The 13,931-nt window shown below is 40.4% G+C and overlaps 1 pseudogene; it reads right to left on the reverse strand.

The window, feature by feature from the left end:
* Positions 1 to 6,549: 6,549 nt before the first annotated feature.
* Positions 6,550 to 7,038, reverse strand: Arl2-ps3 (ADP-ribosylation factor-like 2, pseudogene 3; annotated as a pseudogene).
* Positions 7,039 to 13,931: the final 6,893 nt, after the last annotated feature.

A 13,931-nucleotide genomic window follows, 5' to 3' on the forward strand; every position in this document is an offset into this window, starting at 1 on the left:
CTAGACCTAGACACCTTACATGTCTGTAGCAAATGTGCATCTTGGTATTAATATGGTTCCCTTAACAAGTGGGACAGGGAACGTTTTAGTGTCTGTTCTCTGCCATTGGATCACATTCCCCCATATTTGGACTGCCTGGTTGGGCTTCAGTGGGAAAGGATGTGCCTAATCCTGCTGGGACTAGGGACCCCAGAGTGGCATGGTACCCAAGGGGGATTGGGGCAGTAGGGAGAGGGATTTGTAAGGGTGGGTCTGGAAAGAGAGAAAGGAGGAGGGCTATGATCAGAATGTAAAGAGAATACAAAATAAAATTAAAAATAAAAATAAAGAAAATGAAAAGAAAAAGAAAATGTCCTATAGTTGGATCTTATGGGGGCATTTTTCTCAACCGAGCTTCCCTCCTTCCAGATAACTCTAGCTTGTGTCAAGTTGATATAAAACTAGCCAGCATACCCCTTAACATATACCTTTAAGGCACCATGTATTTGGGAATGTTGTGAACTCTTTAAGCCTGTTGACTAGCTACAGGAAATGGATCACTGATGGTGGTGGATCTTGAAGATTATATCTAGTTAGGCTGTGGCCTGGGTTCTCTGTTTCATGAACTCCTGAAAGCAACTCATACTTCAAATCTTGACCCCTCTCCTTTCCCCGAGCATCAGATTGAGATGCTTTGTCTGCCATGTCTGTTCTTCACTCTAAACTAGGCCCTATCACTTTAAACTGTGAGCCAAAATAAATCCTTTCTCTCCTAAGTTCCTTCTCTTAGTCATTTTGTCTTAGAAAGAAAGATAACTAATGTACTATTTTAATTTCCTCTTAAAGATAAAATTGGTAGTAACATCTGATGTTATTCAGTAGATAAGTAATTAAAACTTCTGTTATAATAGCAGAAAAAGGAGAGGATATGTGTGAATACAGCTCCAGATGATAACTGAAAAAAAAAAGCATTGATCATGTTTGCTTTTATCTGACTACTTGGTCAGTTGAAGACACTTCTGGGGAAATTGAGTTCTTGTCCCTTATTTGCTCAGGCTGAGTTTTTTCCATGGTGGCTTCTGCCTAAGCCTTGACTCTAGAGATCTTGCTTTGATGAAAGTCAAACTTGCTATGAGGTAACGACATTGATGGGCCTTTTGCCTCATGTCTTCCTCTGTCTTATGGTCATCTACAAATAAGTATCCAGTCAGCATACCAATTGTCTGGTTGGTTTTTGTTAAATTGACATAGACTAGAGTCACCTGGAAAGAGGAAACTTCAACTGAAGAACTGCCTCTGTCAGTTTGACCTGTGAGCGAGCCTATGGGGCATTTTCTTCATTACCGATTGATATGGGAGGGCCAACCTCTTTGTGAGCAGAAACACTCTTAGGCAATGATCACTAATCATATAAGAAAACAAGCTGACTAAGTCATAAGGAATGAGCCACTAAGCAGTTTCTGCATGGTCTCTGCCTCATTTCCTCCTTTGAGTTCTTGCTTTGGCTTCCTTCAGTAGTAGGCTGTAACATAAAAGCAAAATAACTTTTTCTTCCCTCAAGTTGCCTTCAGTCAGTGCTTTATCATAGCAACAGAGAAACAAACTAGTACACTAATGAAATACAATATGTTTGGGGAGATGTTGGGAAGGGTGAGTAGCTGGTTAGGCCTAGAATGGCCTTGACCTAGAAGTATCTTTGTCCACTCTTCAGGCAAATAGTTACCAATTGTGATGTTTTAAAACATTCACAGAGGGAGTGGAAAGATAGCTCAGTTGGTAAGAGTTTTTACTACTCTTCCAGAGAACCCATATTGGGCAGCTTACAACTAACTTCCTACTATTCTAAATCTGTCTGGAGATCTGACACCTATGAACTTTATAAGAACTGGCACTCACATGCACATACCTACATGTACACACACACACACACACACACACACACAGAGTAAAATTTTTAATACACTCACAGAAATTCTTGGACATTACATACTCTGAAATGCAGTCTATTTTCTGGCCTTTGATAACTTGCTTCTACAGAACCACATATGGAAGTGACATTAAGTAAATACTAACATTGGGTTGTAAAAAGGCAATGCAGCTTCCTCTAGGTCCATTCTCTTGTGGCACACCAGCTTTGGGATCTTGAAAATGTCATGGAAGAAGTCTGATTGCCTGAAGGCTGCCATGGAGGAGAGACTACATAGACCTGGAAAGACTTGCCCAAGTAGCTCTTATTGTCTGCCCAAGCTGTCCAAGTATTCTTAGCCATAGTAGTTATTTTTCTGTTGTATGTCAAAACAGCCTGACCAAAGGCGCCATGAAGAAGAGTTTATTGGGGTTTACAGTTCTAGAGGATTAAGAGTCTATGATGGTAGAGTATAGCAACAAAGGGAAGGAGTAGGAAGGTAATGACTCATATCTTGAACTACCAACATAAAATAGAGAGAGCAAACTGAAAGGGGTAATGCCTTAAACTCTTAAAGTCCTTCCCCAATGACATACTCCCTCTATTAAGTAAATGCAAACTTCCTAAACATACCCTAGAACCGCCTGAGAAAAGAATATCAATTGAGGTATTTCCAAGTTAAAATTGGCCCATGGATATGCCTGTAAGAAATATTCTTGTTAATTGATTTAGGAGGGTCCAGCCCACTGTGGGTGGTTTATCCTTAAGTAGTTGGTCCTGGGATAGAGAGGAAAACTAGCTAAGTATAATTCTCTTAGCAGGACAGCCAATAGTATTCTTTTATGGATTCTGCTTCAAGATCCTTCCCTTATTTCCTTTTATTGATGAGCTGTAACCTGTGAACTGAAATAAACCCTGTCCTTCCCTAAGTTTCTTTTGGCCAGGGAGTTTTATCACAGCATCAGAGATGAAGCTAAAATAAAGTGTAAATCCAAAGACCTAGATATGACATTGGAAATTATGATTCATAAAAGCTGATGGTGCACTTGCCATTGGAGCAAATAGCTCTATATACCTCAATAGTTCCAGAGAATAACTAATTGGGACAAGTCAGCAGTTCCCCAAACACCTGTCTTAGTTAGGAATTTACTGCTGTAAACAGACACCATGACCAAGGCAATGCTTAAAAGAACAATATTTAATTGGGACTGGCTTATAGGTTCAGAAGTTCAGTCTATTATCATCAAGGTGGGGGCATGGCAGCATACAGGCAGACATAGGGCTGGAGGAGCTGAAAGTTTTTGTTCTAAGGGGTTAAAACAGTAGATGACTGGTCCCTGGTGGTTAGGAAGTGGGTCTCATTGCCTACCCCCACAATGACTTCCTCCAACAAAGCCATACCTCCTAATAGTGCCATTCCCTGGGCCAAGCATATTCAAACCATCACATACTCCAGCTGTGGGGCTACACTTTAAGACAACTAACTGTAGGATGCTTACAAGTAGTGCAGTACTAGACCCTATATACATTGTATTTTTCTATTTTCTATGCAGCACTGACACATAATGCCAGAATTGTCTTCTCATATCTTTTTAAGATTAAAAATTATGTGTATGCGTATTTTGCATAAACATATGTATGTGTACCACATGTGTATCTGGTGCTGTCAGAGGTCAGAAGAGGGCATCAGATTCCTTGGAACTAGAGTTACAGATGGTTGTATGTCATCGTATGGGTACTAGGAACTGAATATGGGTTCTTTATAAGAACAGTAAGAGCTGTTACCTACTAGGCTATCTCTAGCCATGTTTTCAGATGTTTTATATTCTAGACCTTCCTCTCTCATGCTTTGGGGCCATTGTTAAAAGAAAAAAGTTCTTTCCATGCAGGAAAACATTGTAATATCACGACAGACAATCTAATATCTAAAATAGATAAGTGACTCAGAGCTAGGTAGTACATATGGTACAGACACATTTGAAAAGAGAAAAAGGAATATACCTTGAAGCCTGGAGCAGTTCACCTTATCAGATTTCCCTTGTCTGAGTAATTCAAGCCAAATTCTCATCCTGACTCCTCATCCCATTCTAAGCCCTGAAAGTACACTGATCATGACTCATTTTAACTCAAGAGCTTGGAGAGTAGTCTATGCATTGTTTCAGCCATTACCTTCTGAATTAGTGAGGCATCTTAATAATGTCTCAGGCAGGGTCCCAGGGGTGGATGCAAGACCTGCTTCTTGAGGCAAAGCAGGAATAGAGCAAGTGGCCAGAGAATAGGGGTGGGGAAGCCTAGGCTATGGATCACTAGTGAGAGAGTTGTTTTTAACATGGCAGTTAAGTAGCTATGTAGAGATATTGCTGGCTGGGTACTGTGAATTAGACCTAGAAATGCCCCAGTAACTAGGGACAAGGCAGCAAAGACCAACCCATAGGTGTGGAAGTTATTAAAAATGTTCTGACCGGTATCCTGAGAATGAAATGTAATAACAAAATACAAATGTATAGCCAGGCTAGACAAACCAAGTCATCGCATGGACGCTAGGGGTTATGGTGAGTTCCCAGACTCACGGAAGAGAGAGGCCCACCTAAGCTTAGGAATTTGTTCTATGGCTGCAAGACACCAAGGGGGGGTCATGAAAAATGCTTTCAAGAGTGGGATGGGGGGGCGCTCATCGCACAAGGTTTAGAAGTCCTAGAACGAGTTAGAATGAGCAAAAGTCAGTCATAAAGACTGAATGTTCCAGTCCTCAAGGGCAGCCCAGGGGTGGCTCCGAGCTCAAGAACTCTCCCCTGCAACCATGGGGATATTTACTCTGATCAAGGGGGGAAAGGAAGCCTACCAGTTCTCTGAAGTTTGAGCTAGCAAGCAATAGCTTTCACGTGTGACAACAGGGGCTGTGGCAGTAGCGAGTTCTAAGAGTCTCAGCACCAAATGTTGTCTTTTATAAAAATATAATGAAAGAAGAAGTATGATTGGTGGATGGTGTAGTAAGGTGTTGGGGAAGGGGATGCCTCTGCAGGCCAATGCTGAGGTATCTCTTCCCCCTGAGGGACCAGCCACATGATAGTATAGTTTACATTTTTTTTCAAGGCATGGGGAGGGGATTTGAGAGGGTAATAGAGACAGAGGCCAGCCATGAGCATGTCTGGGGGTGAGGAGTAGAATGAGGAGAGAGGAAGGGTAGGAGCAAGAGGACAGATCAAGAGCAAGAACGCAAGAGAGCGAGAGAGGAAGAGGCAAGTAGCCCTTTTTTATGAGTCAGGCACACCTGGCTGTTGTAAGGTAACTATGGGGTGGAGCCTAAACGAAATGCTAACACATAGCAATTATTTTTCTTTTTTCTTGCCAAACACCTCAAATTTCACTCACTTTGCAAAAGTCCTAAGTGATACACAGCTATAGAAAAAACACAAAGCTTAGTTTATGTCCTTTAAAGTCAGAATGGTTACATGGCAAGCCAGTGTGGATTCTTATTTTTTACTATAAAAGTTAAAGTCAAAAGTATACATTAGGAATTGAACTGTTTTCTTCTTTCTAGAGATGTGAAACATGTGCTGTCTGGTTGCTCGAAGTCCACCAAAGATGACAAATAACCAGAAAAACTGTGTCCTGCCCCTTCCCCCAGGTTGAGCTGGATCAAGGGATCAACTTAGCAGGAAAGATTGTATGAAAACAAACAGCACAGTTTTCAACCCTCTAATAGAAAAATCCAGCTCACTTTCCCACATGAAGGACTGCGGACAAGCATGCACAAGTATACCCAGCCTACTGATGTGATAGGAGAGCAAACAAGCATGCACAAACACACAGCATGCTGTCATGACAGAGCTGCAGTCTATTTCTAGCACACAGCCTGTTTGTACTGGTGCCCAGCAAGGGGACACCAATCAGAAAGAAGATTTGCATTCTCAGCACTCACAACTAAAAAGCACACAGCATATAATACTTTGATCTTTAAGTGGTTGATCATGGGCATCCCAAGATTATACTCACTAGATCAGCCTGAGTTTTCATCTATAAAAATACGTTTCTTGAAAATAATGCTGAGAACAGTAGAGAACAATGGGCCTACATCAAGACCAGCAGGATTCACTGGTGAAAGGATTGCTAATGTAAGATTGGAAGTTCATTTTCACTTCTGGGTAGAGGACAGCTCTCTCAGAGGATTCCTACAGCCAGTCAAGCCATAATCATAGGAGATTCAGTAACCAGGACAGGCATCTGGGCCGTATGTAACTCCCTAGATAAACATGCCCAAACAAAAGCTCCATTGAAGCTGAGGCCTAAAACCTCACTAAAGTCTGTAGAATAAAAGGCTCACAATGTTGTGGTGTCCACAGTATTGACACACTACACTACTATGTTGCTGGAGAAGAGCCTCCAGGTGAGGTGGCCAACCCAGGGCAGCTCCACAGGACCCACTCAGAAGCACTTAGGAGAGGTATCTCTATGGGGACAAGAGCAGGAAACATGAGGGCTACTGACTACAAGGAGTTTCTGGACAAGGGCCAGGAGGTTCATCATGTTTTCCTGGTCTCATCAATACTTCACATGAAGGAAAGGTTGTGGCAGGATGCGCCTGTCATCATTAGCCCATGTTTCTCTGAGCCTGCTGGGCTGGTGACCTCATACTGATCACACCTGTTGTGTGAAGGTGGGACCTAGTACCACAGTTTCTGGGAAGTTGGCATAGAAGATTACTTACACAGAGAAGTCACAACCCAAGCTGCTGCTTAAATCCAGTCCTTGGCTTTCCTTTTCTGCTCTGTAGTCCAGGAACATTTCCTTGAAGCCAGAAAAATCTATGAATGTAAGCAGCATGTCAAAGATGTCACCAGCCACTTCATCTTTATCACCATGCTACATATGGTTGTGAAGGCCACCATGTTGAAGCCTGGGATATGTTCAAGCAACTGCTCTTCAATGTACTTCTCTATCAGGGAAATATATTCATCAAAAATGGGAATGTCACTGAGTTTATTCTCTTCTGTGTCTTCAAATTCCTGATAGTACTTATCCATGAAATTTCTCTGCAATAATTGGAATTTGTCATCCATAATAATTTCCTCTAAATATCCAACCACATTATTAAATTCTGCATCAGAGGCAGAGAAAGACAGTATAAAGCTCTTTTCATCTAGGGCATCCATTGTAGGGACCCTGCAGTTATTGGCCTGGGTGACAGACCCACCACTTCCTACCATGCTCTTCAGTGTAGCCAGGTCCACACGGCCTCAACCACATCAAGGGCCTGCAGCCCAGGGCTGCAGCTTCAGGCAGAGCCCAGCACCTGCTGGCCTTTTAGCCAAAGCAACTCTTACAAAGGAAAACATTATTTGGTGCTGGCTTATATTTGAGGTTTAGTCAATTATCAGCATGGTGGGAAGCATGGTAGCACACATGACAGCATGAAGGCAGATACGATACTAGAGAGGAGCTGAGAGTTCAACATTTGGATTTCCAGGCAGCACATTGCCATAATAGGCAGGGCTTGAGCGTTTTAGACCTTAAAGACTGTCCCCAGTTAACACTTCCTCCAACAAGGACACATCTTCTCCAACATGGACATTCCTCCTAATAGTGCTACTCCCTATGGGACACTGGGGACCATTTTCTTTCAAACTACCATACCTGATTTGTTTTTTAAGTCTATGAGACACAAAATAGACAAAGCAAAGTTTTAGGATGAATGATACACACACACACACACACACACACACACACACACACACACACACACACACACACATAATTTAAATCATTTTTTAAAAGATTAAAAAGAATTGTTGAGTAATTGAAGAATTTTAAATGTGGATAATGTAGTAGCTTTTTATATGGAAATTATAATTAGGCTTTTTAGATACAATAATAATACTATGATTACATAAGAAAATGTCCTCGTTCTTGAGAGATGATGTTCAATATTTATTATAATAGTGTTTATTTTCAAATGCTTCAGCATATATATATATATATATATTGAATACAGCAAAATTTGAAAAATCCTTGAATCTAGTTGGTAATCTATATATTATACCCTTTATTTCATTTTTACATATTAGCAAATTTCAAATGTAAAAGCAAGAAGAAAATTTTCCACATAGGAGTAGATTTTGTACTCATATGTTCAGTTAGACCAGTCATTAGCAAACAAACCAGCTTTTATTTATGTACCCATGGTACATGGAATTCTAAAAATGGCTCTCTGAAGTGTTTATATCCTCATCTTAGATCCTGTGACTGTGATATCTCTCTCCTAAATTATGTTATATTAGTTGGTTAAGATTAATATGGGGAGGTTACAGTAGAAATCCTAACTCAATCAAGAAAGTCTTTTTAAAATGGAAATTTATGGTTGGTGGCAAAAGGCAAAGTCAAAGAGACCCGATAACAAGAATGATTAGCTGCATTGATGCTAGATTAAAAGATGTGAAAAAGTGAGTTATTAAAAAGGGAATATAGGTAGCCTATAGAAAGAGAAGTTAACCTTTACTCTAGAAAGACAAACACCACATGTTCTCTTTCATACACAGATCCTATCTTCTAATTTTTAAATTTATACATTAAATTTGGTATGCCTGTGGAAGGAAAGAAGCTAGAAAGTTGTCATAGTAGTGGAAAGAAACTTTAGTTGGGTGGAAAGGGTGTATGTTGTAGAACGCATGTTATCTGAAAGCACATTAAAAAGAAGGATACTAGAACTGGAAAGGTTTAATCGGTTAGGAAAGAGGAGATGGTGAAAGGACAGGGTAACCAAAACCAAGGCACAAAACTTGACATGGAAACGTACTATTTTGTAACTTAATTAATAATATAGTAACTGGAAGTGTCCAGAGACATATTAAATAAAACTTTAGTGCCAGGTATAAGATAACTTCCTATGAATTGTTAGTCAGAAAGGTCTCGGAGACACCCAGAACAATATTGGTTATTGCCTATGATCTTGGCTGCCCTTTAGAACTAGATGGTAAGATTGTGCTGTTGACAACATGACCTACTTAAGCTTCAGGGCATGAACGAATCAAGCTGGAATTGAGCTGGAAGTTTCTTTTGTGCTGCCTAGTTTACACAGTGCTAGAAGGTGATAGGCAGGCTTTTAGTGAGAAAAAGTAAGTAGTCCTTACACAGTGTGAATCTTGAAAGCTACAGCACTGACCTGCCATGCAAAATGTACCCATTGGGTAACAGTGATATTACTTTTATAGGAATAACCAATTAATTACTGATTGGATTTGGCCCACTCCATAGTAATAAGTTCATACCTGGTCTTATAAACCATGTCAAAAACCCATAGGCCTTGAAGGGAGACTTTCAGGTTTTGCTGGATAGATGTGATGTGAAACTGCCTTCTAAATATTTATGTTCATACACATAGATTAGTGCTGCTTTTAGATTTGGTTAGAGAAGTTTCTGATTGCAGTAGGCAGCCATTATTGCAGAGACTCACATACAGTCAAAAGGTGAAGAGTAAATGACTTTTGAATACTCAGCTTTAAATGGGACATCTGCATTGCCTGGTCCAGGGCTCAGAGAATGTCTTAGAAGAGGGACTGAAATGAAACCAGAGAATTAGGAGAATGAGAAGAGTCGTGACATGTTTTCTGGAACATGAGGTAGCCGTTATGCTCAGGAACTAAATGCAGCTGTGGCTACTAGCACAAAGCATGCACAGGATGATGTTTATCCTCACAGGGGAGGAGCTTATGAGAGAGACCCTATCTCTTTCTAAAGACCTATTAGGTATTCCTAGGAAAGAGGAGCTCATAAAGCTCTATCCTTCCCCAAGGAACTATTGATAGTTAATAAAGACTGGGAGAGAGGAAATCTTTTTCGTTAGAGGTCTAATCACTAGAACGTTTCCCGTTGTATGATAAATAACACCATACCTAGGCTGGTGAGATGGCACAATGGGTAGGCACCTGTTGTCAAGCCTGATAATCTGACTTTGATCCCTAGGATCCACATGGTAGAATGGAAAAATTGATCCATTTGACCACTGGGTGTACACACACACACACACACACACACACACACACACACACACACACAAGCACACAAAATAAGTGACTTCAATGAAAGGCTAATCCTGCATTCATGTTTATATAAGTAACCCTGATTAAACTCAGTGGGTCTCCCTCTCCCTCTCCCTCCCCCGCCTCTATGTGTTTACAGAGGTCAAATCACACACACACACACACACACACACACACACAAGAAAACAAAAGACATGAAAATAACATGAGAGATTTTGGGGAAGCAGAACATGGTTCAGTAGGACTAGGAGGATAGGAGCAATAATGGAGTATTGAAAAAGAGCAAAATACCCAATCAAGAATAAAGTTTTTAGAAAAATAAATCTTACATATTTTTTAGAAAGAGAAATCTATATATCTTAGTATAGAAACAAGAATGTCAGCACTATAAACATATGGAATGAGTTCCCTCAACACCTTCATTATGCCTAAGAAGTGTGTGTGTGTGTGTGTGTGTGTGTGTGTGTGTGTGTGTATGTGTGTGTGTGTTCATGGGTGGTAGTATTTGTGTGTAGGGAGGTGGCGGGGTATACCCTGTTTGTATGTGTGTGTGTGTGAGTGCACATATGTGTGGAAGTCACTAGATAGCTTGAGGTGTAACTTCCCCCTCAGGAACTTTCTAGTTTGATTTGTGAAACAGGCTCTCTCATTGGTACTTGGGGTCTACCAATTAGGATAGGATACCTGACTAGCCATCCCCAGAGATCCATCAGTCTCTGCCTTCCCAATGCTAGGATTGCAAGTATATGGAACCATGCCTGAGTGTCGGGTTTGGGTAAATACTTTACTAAGTTAACTCTCCATCTGCTTGAAAAAGAATTACTACTACTACTACTACTTCATTATTGCACAGCTGGAATGGAATCCAGCCAAGCCCTCACACAGGCTAAGCAAGCATTCTACAGCTGAGCCATGACTTCAGCTGGAAGAGAGATTTCTCCTAGAATCTCCAGAGTAATGCAGCTTGGCATTCAACTACATGAGGCCCAGGGCAGAAAACACTGGAGACTGCTTAGACTTTGGATGTGTAGAACTATAATGGAATACAGGGAGTTATTTAAGCCAATGGATTTGTGGTAATTTGTTATGTCAGTAATAGAAATCTAATATAATAAATTAGATTTATCTCTAGAAAAATGTTTATGAACTTTGGAGTTTGGGTCTATTGTTAAGTTTTGTAAAGTATAGAAAGAAGTAAATCATTTCAAGTGTTATTCCCTTTCCCGGTTTCCGGGCAACCATCCCCCTCCCCCTCCCCTTTTTTATGGGTGTTCCCCTCCCCATCCTCCCCCCTTGTTGCCCTCCCCCCAACAGTCTAGTTCACTGGGGGTTCAGTTTTAGCAGGACCCAGGGCTTCCCCTTCCACTGGTGCTCTTACTAGGATATTCATTGCTACCTATGAGATCAGAGTCCAGGGTCAGTCCATGTATAGTCTTTAGGTAGTGGCTTAGTCCCTGGAAGCTCTGGTTGCTTGGCATTGTTGTACATATGGGGTCTCGAGCCCCTTCAAGCTCTTCCAGTTCTTTCTCTGATTCCTTCAACGGGGGTCCTATTCTCAATTCAGTGGTTTGCTGCTGGCATACGCCTCTGTGTTTGCTGTATTCTGGCTGTGTCTCTCGGGAGAAATCTACATCCGGCTCCTGTCTGCCTGCACTTCTTTGCTTCATCCATCTTGTCTAATTGGATGGCTGTATATGCATGGGCCACATGTGGGGCAGGCTCTGAATGGGTGTTCCTTCTGTGTCTGTTTTAATCTTTGCCTCTCTATTCCCTGCCAAGGGTATTCTTGTTCCCCTTTTATGTATTATTTTTCATGGACAGAAAGAACCAGCAACCACAAACTCTGTCATAAGAGATAGCTTATCACTCATTAGATGGGATTCAAGAGGCTTGGCTTGTACTTTACAATGGGAGAATATCAAGAGCATGACACAGAACTGAACTGTATGTTGTATATTCTGCAAAGGTATCCAAGAGTATGGCTTTAGCAAAATTAAAGACACACTGTCCCCCCCAAAAAAAAAAAGAAAGAAAGAAGTAAATCTGGGTTGCCTTTCTCTATTGCTGAAAACTGCAACTCATATTTCTCAATTACATAAATGTATATAAATGCATATAAAACTTATATAAACTTATCTCTCCTCCAATTCAGGGTCTCCTAAATTTGCATGTCACCAAAATTATTTTCATCTTATTTTTCTGGTACAGAAATACATATATGAGTTCAAATATACTTTATAATCATAAGTAAAACATTTGGCAAATTAACTCTCATAGACAGTTAAACATGAAAGCAGATTTGAACTATCACTTAGGGATGGTGGGGTAAAGAACCACAAAAAGTCTGTTTGTTAAAAGGAGTTTGTTAAAAATTAACTTTTCAGAACTCTGGAAAGCAACCAAAGGCTTACAAAAAATCTGAGAAATGTCATATAAGAGAAGAAACATCTGCATATCAATAAGAATAGAGACTAATGGCAGTTTAATGTGCCACATAACATCTTAATCTCCCTAGTTCCATGGAAATCTTAAAACACAACAATCACATACCAAGAGTGTTGTGAAAAATAACAACCCAATAGCCACTGTATCATCTCAAAAGAAGTCATTGCTGGGCCATATCTGGCAGTTTTCTGGAAATATAATGTAGTGGTAGGAGTGGCCCTCATAGCATCACATATTTAAATGCTTAGTCACCAAGAAGTGGCACTACTAGGAGGTATGGCCTTATTGGAATAGGTGTGGCCCCATTGGAGGACGTGCATTACTGAGGGTTGGTTTTGAGGTTTCAAATGCTGAAGTCAGCCCCAGTGTCTCTCTTTCTGCTGTCTACCAATCTGGATGTAGAATTCTCAGCTCCTTCTCCAGTACCGTGTCTGCCTGTGTGCTGCCACACTCCCCACTATGAGGATGGTAGACTTAATCTCTGAAGCTATAAGCCAGTCCCAATTAAATAGTTTCTTTCATAAGAGTTGTTGTGGTCATGGTATCTTCATAGCAATAGACACACACCAATCAAAAAGACATAGACTAGCAGAATAGACAATCCATAATCCATGACTACAGAGATAATACATTAGTTTCAAATACATACATGAATTGGGAAACAAAGTAGGGAAAACCTATACTATATAAATAGTAAGCAGAAGTGACACACTGGTTATATTGTGGATACTTTTAGGGGATATAATTGACATAAAGGCAAACATTCTGCTTAAAAATATCTAGATGTGCACCTATATGAATTTATGTGTACCATGTACACGCAGATGCACTTGGAGAAGTATTGGAATCCCCAAAACTGTAGATATAGGTGGAGGTGAGCTGTCTGATTGTGTGTGCTAGAAATGGAACCTGAGCCTTTACAAGTACTATCAGCACTCTTAACTGCTGATGTATTTCTCTAGCTCCATTCTTTAAGAATTCAATATTTTTAATATCAATTCTTTGGGATTTCATACATGCATACCATGTATTTTGGTCATATTCACTCCCCACCATTTCCCCAATTTTCTCTTCAATCTACTCTACCCAAGTTTATATCCTCTTTTTTTTTAAATTACACACTGAATCTACTTTGTGCTCCCCAAATATACATGGGTATGGGGGCCATACACTATGGCATGGTCAATCTATCAGGGGTCTTTCCCTTAAAGAAGACTGACTCTCACTCCTGTTGCAACTACCATGTGTTAGTAGTTCCTCAACTAGGAGTAGGGAGCTTCTTCCATCAATGTTAGAATGCTGTCTGGCTTGACCTTGTATAGGAAACTACAGCTGCTGTGACTTCATACATGCAGAGATCCTGGCATGTCCACAAGACATGGTTACCTGTAGTGTACTTCTTGACCTCTGGAGCCTTACAAGAAGAAAACATTCTTATAAGTAACAGATGAAATGAGCTGTTTTGCAATGATACAATATAAATAGATGTAGCAATTACACAAATACCTATCATTGTAACAACTGAGCATTAAAAGATATGGTAGAATTGGCATTATACTGTTAAA

This window comes from Rattus norvegicus, chromosome X, assembly GCF_021556685.1.
Source record: "Rattus norvegicus strain SHRSP/BbbUtx chromosome X, alternate assembly SHRSP_T2T, whole genome shotgun sequence".
Taxonomy (NCBI): domain Eukaryota; kingdom Metazoa; phylum Chordata; class Mammalia; order Rodentia; family Muridae; genus Rattus; species Rattus norvegicus.